Raw genomic sequence first — 10,221 nt, 5'->3', positions numbered from 1 at the left:
GTATAAGATTTTATGGAAGAGCGGGGTCGCCTGCCACGAGTACTCGTAGCAATACTAAAACAGTTACTGGGATGGTCCCAATTACTACGCACTATGTGAAATTGTTTTACCTACTGAAACAAATATTTTTTAAATTTTTTTTGAATGATAATGATTACCTACTTATCTTTTGATGAATACTATAAAATCTCACTTACATACATACCTATTAGGTAACTACTGCCTCAGCGTGTATAAACAACTCGTATATATTATAGAAATCCATACTTCTATGAAGTGTCTGTCTGTAATTTCGAAATAACTACCGCAAGCTCATAATATTGTTATTTGAACTGTACCATAACAGCTGAATCAAACGTTTTTAAAAACTGTCTGTCTGTCTGTCTGTTTGAACGGGCTAATCTTCGGAACGGCAGAACCTATTTTGACGGGACTTTTACAGACAAGTAGAGGATTAACAAAGGATACTTTTTTAACCGACTTTTAAAAAAGGAGTTGTGTTTTTCTACCTATGTACACAGAAATCTCCGAGATTTCTGAACCGATTTGCGTATTTTTTTTAATTGATAAAGAAACATTGCAACATTGTCCTATATAAAATGTCATTTTATATAGGACACACAGGATTTCAACTCCTCAATCCTGATGCTGCAGGGGACATGACCACCAAAACTTATGGGATTTTGAAACTGTCGGTTATAAATTGATATTGGAGGTAGGTACCTATATCTACCAAGTAAAGACTTTATCATTGAACTCGAAGACCCACTTCTCGACCCTGATGCTGTACCTAAGGAATTGCATTGCTAAATCGTGGTGATCCCACGGAATTTTAAATGAATCATCGCCCACGCCCGTTCGGTACCCTCATTCCGCACATTGTTTTGATTAGTCAGTCCACCAATCACAACAAAGCATTCTCCCCTGTCCCCCGCCAACATTTTACGATTTTCATGTAAAACCTTGTATATGCGTACTCTAGGAGTTGAATTCTCTGTGCTGGCGGATTACCTATTAGGAACACATGATTACACATTCGTTTGTCTGTGAAAATAACTTGTGTTGCCTACACTTATCTATTAGTAGCGACTAAAAACTATATATACTATCTACTTGTGTATACAAAAGTCAAAATAAATTCCACTTTGATCTCAAAAATGAAAATTTTATTTTTATAAGTAGGAAGTAGGTACAATTCAATTTCCCTCTAAAAGCCCACTACACACATAAACACAATATGTATCATTTTCTGTTTCAACAGTCACATTAGATGTATCATTCGACGCAGAACTATTGAAGCTCTCCATTTCATTTCTGGAATTAATAAACATACAATCAACATAATTATATTGTGAGTATTATCTATATAGAATGTATGCAAAAAACATAGCATAACAACTTACAAGTATGGTATGGTAGACCTTTCAATATTTAGTACAGAATTGAATGTTGCAGCATCATGTTGGATTTCAGTGGTACGTATATTGGGCATATTCATTTTATTTTCCTTGTTTTCTTCTAAAAGGAATGTCTTGAGTCACTAAAATACAACATAATTCAGCATTGACAAATCTGACAACAAATAGTAAATCTCTATATCATATAAAAATTAATCGCTGAATGTGTTGCTGATCGCAAATCTCGAGAACAGCTGCACCGATTTCGCTAATTCTTTTTGATAATATTCCTTGAAGTACGGGGATGGTTCTTATGGAGAGAATTTTTTTAAAAAAGTCCTGAAAAAGAATCGACTGTAGGCGGTGCGAAGTTCGTCGGGGCAGCTAGTAACATAATAATTATATTATCCTAATCCTAATCTAAATATTTAAAAGAAAAAGGTGACTGACTGACTGACTGACTGACTGACTGACTGACTGACTGACTGACTGACTGACTGACTGACTGACTGACTGACTGACTGACTGACTGACTGACTGACTGACTGACTGACTGACGGACTGATCTATCAACGCACAGCTCAAAATACTGGACGGATCGTGCTGAAATTTGGCATGCAGATAGCTATTATGACGCAGGCATCCACTAAGAAGGGATTTTTGAAAATTCAACTCTGGAGGGGGTGAAATAGGGGTTCGAAATTTTGTGTAGCCCACGCGGACGAAGTCGCGAGCATAAGCTAGTCTATAATATAAAAATGAATCACTAAATTTCATCGCAAATCTCGAGAACAGCTGAACCGATTTCGCTAATTCTTTTTTTAAATTAGGTATTCCTTGAAGTACGAGGATGGTTCTTACCGAGAGAAAAATTTAAAAAATTTGAATCGACTGTTAGGCCGTAGGCGGAACGAAGTTCGCCAGGGCAGCTAGTGGAATTATAAATGTGAAAGTGTAGATGTTTGGATGTTTGTTACTCAATCACGCAAAAAAGGCTGAACGGATTTGAGTGAAATTTAGAATTCTTAACTGGATTAACACATAGGCTACTTTTTATCCCGGAAAATCAAAGAGTTCCCGCGGGATTTTGAAAAATGTGAAATCCACGCGGACGAAGTCGCGGGCATTAGCTAGTATCTAAATAATATCAACTTACAAACACAGTGTCAAATTTTCAGAAGCTGGCTCTAAATGGTACGGTGTGATAGCATCATAATCTAATTCAATTCGATTTTTTGCTTTGTCGTTTCCTTGTCAAAGAAAATCCTGTGATCCACTAAAATAGAAGTATAATATATAAGTATTTATTAAAAATAAATAAATGTCATCATCAAATTCACCATCCTGGAGAACCTTGAAAACGACACTCGCGTCTATTTTTTATAAAAAGAGCTGGCCCGCCATCTTAGATTAAAAAATTAATGTCATTATCAAAACCAGCATCCTGGAAACCCTGAAAACGACACCCATTTCTATTTTTTGTGAAAAGTGCATGTCTGCTATTTTGGATTTGAAAATAAATGTCATTATCAAATTCAGCATCCCGGAAAAGTACATATTCAGTCAAATAAAATTCCCCTCGAGTCACATTGTTACTCACGTCGGGTGTGACTCACAGGAATAACCCCGAAAAAGTAATGGCATTATCATCACAAGATAATATTATGGTTTGGAAAGATTCTGATGAATTTTAATAGATCTCCTCTTTGCAAGGGATTTGCTTTTGCGAGTCTAAACCGTTTCTTTTTCCTCTTCCGCCTTTTGTTTCTGTTACATGAAAACTCAAGTATATAATTAAATTGTCTAAGCACACAATATGACCTACATACTTATATTTGTAACTAGATGATACACGCGACTTCGTCCGCGAGGATATAGTGGTTTTTTAATCCCGCGAGAACTCTTTCAAAAGCGATCACTATTTCAAATTTCAGCCAAATCCGTCTTGTACTTTTTGCGTGAAAGGGTAACAAACCTATACACACACACACGCAGATACAAAATTTCGCCTTTATAATATAAGTGTGATTTGACAACCCTGACTTTCGGAATTCGGATAAGTCCAAATTATATTTTATTACTAGTTGATGCCCGCAACTTCGTCCGCGTGGAATTAGGTTTTTAAAAATCCCGTGGGAACTCTTTGATTTTCCGGGATAAAAAGTAGCCTATGTGTTAATTTAGGGTATACCCTAAATTAACACTTTTATCTATCTCCATTCCCAATTTCATCCAAAACCGTTCAGCCGTTTTTGTGTGATTGAGTAACAAACATCCAAACATCCACACACACACATCACTACACCTATTATAAATGTGAAAGTGTGTTTGTTTGTTGGTTCGTTGGTTTGTCTTTCAATCACGTCGCAACAGAGCAACGGATCGAAGTGATTTTTTGCATGGGTATGGTTGACCTGGAGAGTGACATAGGCTACTTTTTATCCCGGAAAATCAAAGAGTTTCCACGGGATTTTTAAAAATCTAATTCCACGCGTACGAAGTCGCGGGCATCACCTCATCATCATCATGATCAACCCATCGCCGGCTCACTACAGAGCAGGGGTCTCCTCTCAGAGTGAGAAGGGTTTTGGCCATAGTCTACCACGCTGGCCATGTGCGGATTGGTAGAATTCACACACCTTTGAGAACATTATGGAGAACTCGGCATGCAGGTTTCCTCACGATGTTTTCCTTTACCGTTAAAGCAAGTGATATTTAATTAATTAAAACGCGTATCACTCCGAAAAGTTAGAGGTGCGTGCCCGGGATCGAACCCCCCGACCTCCGTTTAGAAGGCGGACGTCCTAACCACTAGGCTATCATAGCTTCACCTAGTTTATAATATTAGTAGGATATATGTAAACTACTACCACCAGCTGTCGATACGATGCATTCTAAAATAAATCGACCGACCGACCGACAGACCGACCGGCCAAGTACGAGTCAGACTCGCGCCCCGAGGTTTCCGTACTACAATAGTAAAATGTTTATCTCTAAATCTCTGTTTAGAGATAAGCATTTACAATGTAACTTAATGTATTACTACTATGTAACTAGAATTCGGTACATATAAAAATGAATCGCTAAATGTGTTGCTGATCGCAAATCTCGAGAACAGCTGAACCGATTTCGCTAATTCTTTTTTTATAATATTCCTTGAAGTACGAATATGGTTCTTACGGAGAGAAAATTTTTAAAAAATCCTGAAAAAGAATCGACTGTTAGGCGGTACGAAGTTCGCCGGGGCAGCTAGTGAAAAATAAAAATAAATAAATAGGTAAATAGTATTTTTTGACATTTTGCATGATAAATCAAAAACTATTTAGTATGCACTAGATGATGCCCGCAACTTCGTCCGCGTGGATTTAGGTTTTTTAAAAATCCCGTGGGAACTTTGATTTTCCGGGATCAAAAGTCAAAGTCAAATGATTTGTTCAAAATAGGTAATAAATTACTCTTTTCGATTGTCAGTTGTTGGATTTGTAAAATATAGTGGTGATATATAATTATTTCGCAATCGCTACGAGGGTTCCAAACGTGCCCAAGACTGAGAAGAGCCCACAGCTAACTCAGCCGGGTATTCTTTTTATTATCACCACTTTACAAAATCATAAATTAAACTTATTAGAACTATCACAAAGCCGAGCAACTCATTCCCAAGCTTGCTTATCATTTAAATAATCCTTTACAATGTAATAGGATTTTTTAATTAGTTTACGTTTTATGAAAACTTTGAACTTATGACAGTCACTTTGAACTTATGACAGTCACTTTTTTTTTAAATTTATTTATGTTTTTATATACGTACAATAAATTTTCAAAAATATATTGACTATGCACTGTCATAATTTTAACTTCTCTAAATTTAGTTCGCAGCGACTCTCGTGGTCCCATACTATATATGGCTCGAACAGCCCTTTTCTGCAGCACAAAAATAGAATTTATATCAGCAGCATTACCCCATAATAATTCCGTGGTGCCACCTGAATCAGGGTTTCTACTGAAAACCAGCGCTGTATGTTTTTGTACTTGTGCAAGACAATATGCATTTATGCTGAGTAGGGACCTTTTTTTTTGGGTTGTGCCACACATGACATACTTTATTCCGGCGCTTCTTCTACTTGAGGTTTTTTGACTTTATTACTCAAGTATAAGAGGCGCTGGGATAACCTAACCAGTTGGTAACTGGTAATGTGTGGTACAGCTTTAAAAAATAAACGTTTTTCTTTTCTTTCTTTTTCTTTTCTAATAATATGCCATATGACATAATGCTGTGAAAGTAACTAAAATATACTAGTCTCGCCGTTTCTATGTCTGTCAACTGGCGAATCTTTTTTACCGCATATGCAGCAGAACTGTCTGTTCGATAAGTTCTTTATATGAGAGCCCCATTGAAGTTTCGCATCTAACGTTATTTCCAGAAAAATAGCGGTATCCACTAAATCTTATTTATCATAAAAGTAGCCTATGTCCTTCCCCGGGATGCAAGCTATTTTTGTACCAAATTTCATCAAAATTGGTTAAATGGATGAGCTGTGAAAAGCTAGCAGACAAACAGACGGACAGATAGACAGATACACTTTCGCATTTATAATATTAGTATGGATAAAAATAAATAAAATCGGTTTTTGATGTACAAGTAAGGTCCTTTTATATGATATCACACTTGGTTTACTAATCTTACTTGAAAGTTGAAAATACTAACTATTCGTTAATGAACACATTTTTATTTATTTTTTGTGATATAACCACAAATTCATTGTTTTCAGATTTTTCCCCTTACGTGTGTTATAAGATCTACCTACCTGCCAATTTTATCATTCTAGGTCAGTGGGAAGTACCCTACAGGTTTCTTGACAGACACACTGACAGACTGACAGATAGACAGACAGACAGACAACAAACTGATCCTATAAGGGTTCCCTTTTCCTTTTGAGGTACGGAATCCTAATGATCTCTCTTTTTGCACTGCATTTAATCTGAATCCAAGAATTCCCGATCCGAAATAGCCGTAAGCAAGACTGTATCGTCACTTACCACCAGGTGAGATTGCAGTCAAGGGCTAACTTGTATCTGAATAAATAAATAAAAAAGTACTATTTGTACGAAGCGTTGCGTACTTTATTTGTAAGACGGACAGACAGACAGACAACAAACTGATCCTATAAGGGTTCCTTTTCCTTTTGAGGTACGGAATCCTAATGATCTCTCTTTTTGCACTGCATTTAACCTGAATCCAAGAATTTCCGATCCGAAATAGTCGTAAGCAAGACTGTATCACCTACCGTGTCACCTACCACCAGGTGAGATTGCATTCAAGGGCTAACTTGTATCTGAATCAATATTATTATTATTATTTTATTACTTATAATAAAACTGTAACAGGTGAAATTCTGTACATTGAAGATATTTTGAAATTTTTTTTTCGAGGGCACTCTATAATCGATACTGAACCCAAAACTGGAATTTTTGTCTGTCTGTCTGTCTGTCTGTATCACGGCCGCGCATCACGCTGAAACTACTGAATGGATTCCAATGAAACTTGGTACGATTTGACGTCATACTATGAGGAAGAATATAGGATACTTTTTATCCCGAAATTCAGCATGGTTCCCTTAGGAGAGGGGTTGAAAGTTAAAATGTATACTGAGCTGTAATTCATTAACGCGTAGTCCGATTTCATTCATTCTTTTTTGTTAGAAACCATACATGTTAAAACTTCAAGTTCCAACTTCTCAACCATCATCATAATAATGACGGGTAGCTTTTGTACTTTTGGATTTCAATCAGCTGTTTTAGGAATAGTTGATGTTGAATTGATATTAAAGGTACGCTTAGAATAAACTATCTCTGGTTTAGGTACCAAGCAACGACTTCATAATTCAACTCGATATCCCAACTCTTCAACCCTGATGATGCAGGGTACTGGGTATTGCACTCCTAAGCCACCGTTGATTGTGAGATAATATTGTAGATGCCAAACATATATACCATTATTGAACTTTAAGTTCCAACTCTTCAATACTGATGCTGCAGGGTACTGCACTCCTATTCTATGGGTTTTAGGAACTGTTGTTGGTGAATTAATATTGTACCATTACTATTGTACCAAACCACGACTACATGGTTGAACTCCGTTCACAAAAATCCACGCACTCCATCGAAATCCTATTCTATTCCAAACTTATTCGCCAGCGTGACAGGAGTGGAGAAGGCGGATAGGGACGTGTGAGGGGTGCAACGGATCAACGTGATTTTTTCCATCATCATCAGCCTGCGGTCGTCCACTGTTGGACATAGGCTTTCCCTAAAGAGCGCCACCACACCCGGTCCTCAGCCTTCCTCACCTAGCCACTTCCCGCCAGCCTCTGTATATCGTCGGTCCATCGTGCTGGAAGGCGTCCCACACTACGCTTACTTATACCTACGCTATAACTACCTATTATAATAAATAAAAAAGTACTATTTGTACGAAGCGTTGCGTACTTTATTTGTAAGACGGACAGACAGACAGACAGACAGATAGACGGACAGACAGACAGACGAACAGACGGACAGACGGACGGGCAGACGGACCGATGGACGGACCGACAGACGCATGGACGGACGGACGGACTGAAGGACGGACGGACGGACGGACGGACGGACGGACAGACGGACGGACGGACAGACGGACCGACAGACAGACAGACAGAGGGTTCCGTTTTTTCCTTCTGAGGTACGGAACCCTAAAAATACAAAGAAATACCACCAGGTAGGTACCTACCTACCTATATATATTATTATACATATACAGGTACCTTTTTAGGGTTCCGTACTTTATAAGGAAAAAGGGGACCCTTAGGATCACTTCGTTGTCTGTCTGTCTGTCCGTCTCTCCGTCTGTGTCGTATCTGTCACACAAACCTATAGGATACTTCCCGTTGACCCAGAATCATGAAATTTAGTAGGTACGTAGGTCTTAGAGCATAAGTAAAGGAATAAATCCGAAAACCATAGATTTGTGATTACAACTTACAAAAAAAAATTAAAGTGTGTTAATGAAAAAATAATTAGTATTTTCAATTTTCAATGTATAATAAGTAGGTATACCAAGTGGGGTATTATATGAAAGGGCTTTACTGTATTGTGTGTATTCTAAAACACATTTTTATTTATTTTTATGCATAATAGTTTTTGATTTATGGAGCAAAATGTCAAAAAAATACCTGAGTACGGAACTCTTGGTGCGCGAGCAACTCGCACTTGGCCGGTTTTTTAAAATTAGATAAAATAAATAACTAAACAAAGTTACTTACCTATTGTACTAGGACCACACGAGTAGATATCCCTACTAGGACCTCAACAACAAAGTCAGGTCAATAAACCAATGAATAAAATTGGTGTCCAAATTTCAAATTCCAGAGGTCAATGTACAAAATGCAATAAGTATTTGAAGGACTTATTGACTCTGCTCTGCTCAATCTTCTACACATTTGCATAGCCACTGAATAAAAATTAATTTTATAAAATCATTACGACTTTTGTTTTTGAAAACATATTAATAACAACAGTTGTCGTCATAGAAACCACAATATTACACGCGCAGCCGCGCGCCGCTGGGCTGGCCCTTCCCTCCGCCACCCGCGCGGTGTCTAATGTTTTGGGGTGAGAAGCATGATGATTTTAGCCGAAATCTAGCGCTTGAAAAGGGTTGAACAGTAGTTTGGGAAAAGTATTTTTGAGAAAAAACTACTGAATTTAGGTTTGCAAAGTAAAGTTATTTCAACTAATGAATAAATAAACTATGTCTAATGATAATTTTTTTTAGAATTTTCCTATTCCTAATCTTATTTATTTACGCCCAAAGTTGACATAAATTTAGTGTTAAAATAGGAATCTTTTGAGGCTCGTAACTTTTAAATCAATATTTTTTTCAATGTTTTAGATATCATTGAACCTAGATAATGACGAGATAAATCGATATAATTCTTAGTTTTGTGCGTACAATATCGAATATTGTTGTATTTTCCCTCCTACGTTTGTATGAAGAAAGCACCGAACTGAGCTGCCTTAAGCAACGTACTTACAACGTACCAAACAAGTAAAGTCTCTTGGCACTTGAATGACATTGACAGGGGGCGCTGTTGGAGAACAAACGCTTAGAATATTCAAACAAGAACAAAGGGAACACTTGACGGCAACGTTAGTTCCGATTTTCGCCACGCGACAAGATAGCCTTGTCGCACTGTATATAATATACTTCAAACAACAATCTGAAGCTGCAACAAAACGATTTGTGCAGGTCATAGACTAAAAGGCTGATATCTATCTATAAAGCGTACTTTGACTTTGCTGCTTTTATTTCTGGTCGGTGCTTTGCTGAGACATAAGTTCCAGCACCTTGAGACCCTAACGATGCCCTAACGTCTATTGAACTGTTCCTGCCCATTGTCACTTCAACGTCGCAAACCGCTGAGCTGTCTCAGTCCTCTCCTCAGTTCTGTATTGTGTACGGTATTTGAGTTAGCCGCGTGAACACAGCGCAGTCGCGTGCGTTCGGGCGTCGTCGGCCGCAGTCGGAGCACGCACGCAGGTATAGACAGGCAGCCGGGAGGTATAGCCGCTATTCATTATGCCAAGTGTAAATGTAATGGCGACAGCTGCTATAGACATGCCTATCTTTCAAAATCAAAATCTATTTATTTGTTGAAATAGGTATATATTATTATGTAAGGTGTTGGTACAATTTTATGTCACTATTTCATGCGTATGTGAGGCGTACAAATTTTAGCCATAAAACTATAAAATTACGTCAACATAAGTTGCGCTAACAATCAACTAT

The 10,221-nt window shown here is 37.7% G+C and overlaps 3 long non-coding RNA genes across 4 annotated transcripts in view; 2 read left to right on the top strand and 1 right to left on the bottom strand.

Moving 5' to 3' along the window:
• Positions 1–10,221, top strand: part of LOC138402711 (uncharacterized) — a 483,214-nt gene that overhangs the window by 322,719 nt on the left and 150,274 nt on the right. The gene's annotated exons all lie outside the window — the stretch shown is intronic.
• Positions 1–10,221, top strand: part of LOC138402713 (uncharacterized) — a 156,506-nt gene that overhangs the window by 58,288 nt on the left and 87,997 nt on the right. The gene's annotated exons all lie outside the window — the stretch shown is intronic.
• On the bottom strand, positions 1,076–8,749 carry LOC138402712 (uncharacterized). Of its 2 annotated transcripts, XR_011237058.1 has the most exons (4): positions 8,696–8,749; positions 2,554–2,673; positions 1,404–1,540; positions 1,076–1,314 (listed from the first exon to the last, which is right to left on the bottom strand). It is a non-coding gene; the product is annotated as an uncharacterized lncRNA (long non-coding RNA). The 2 variants fall into 2 exon arrangements; XR_011237057.1 differs by lacking the exon at positions 8,696–8,749 and having other exon boundaries at positions 2,554–2,778.

Source organism: Maniola hyperantus, chromosome 8, assembly GCF_902806685.2.
Source record: "Maniola hyperantus chromosome 8, iAphHyp1.2, whole genome shotgun sequence".
Lineage (NCBI taxonomy): Eukaryota > Metazoa > Arthropoda > Insecta > Lepidoptera > Nymphalidae > Maniola > Maniola hyperantus.
Note: the sequence above shows the minus strand (reverse complement) of the source record. Positions and strands in the feature narration are given on the sequence as shown.